Below are 591 nucleotides of genomic sequence, written 5' to 3' on the forward strand. Positions count from 1 at the left end.
TACAGACGCGCCCCTGTTTGCTGGACATAGGGTACCCATGCTTATGTTCGCAGATGACACCCTGATATTATCCAAAACGAGACAGGGGCTACAGTTGGCTGTCTGATTTTGAGGAGTTCTGCTGCGACCATGACTTGGTTGTTAATGTAGAGAAGACTAAGTTCATGGTACTCCATGAGGCTAGGCCCGTAACTTCAAGAGTCTTCATGAGCAGAAGGCTTTTGGAGCAAACTAACGTCTTCACCTACCTGGGGGTCATCTTTGGCGATGGACTGAGTTGGTCACCACAACTGAAGCTAATGGCGCTGAAACACTCGCAATTAGTGAGCGCCCTAATTAAGGAACATGGGCAGTCACATACTAAGCCTATAGCCCCTGTTACGACATTGCAGTCATAGTGGTCGCCAAATTTTTGAGCTTGTGCTGGGCCATTCGGGAGAAAAACAGGGGGACCTTAATCTTAATAGATGGTCAGTATCACTCCTGATAATGGCATGGTATGAATTGATAGCTTCTGCCTTTTAACTTATTATATGGAAAGTCTTTGTACGCTATATATTTAATCCTGGTCGTATTGAGTGTTTTTAAAAT

The sequence above is a fragment of the Lissotriton vulgaris genome, unplaced genomic scaffold (genome assembly GCF_964263255.1).
Source record: "Lissotriton vulgaris unplaced genomic scaffold, aLisVul1.2 SCAFFOLD_1682, whole genome shotgun sequence".
Classification (NCBI taxonomy): Eukaryota; Metazoa; Chordata; class Amphibia; order Caudata; family Salamandridae; genus Lissotriton; species Lissotriton vulgaris.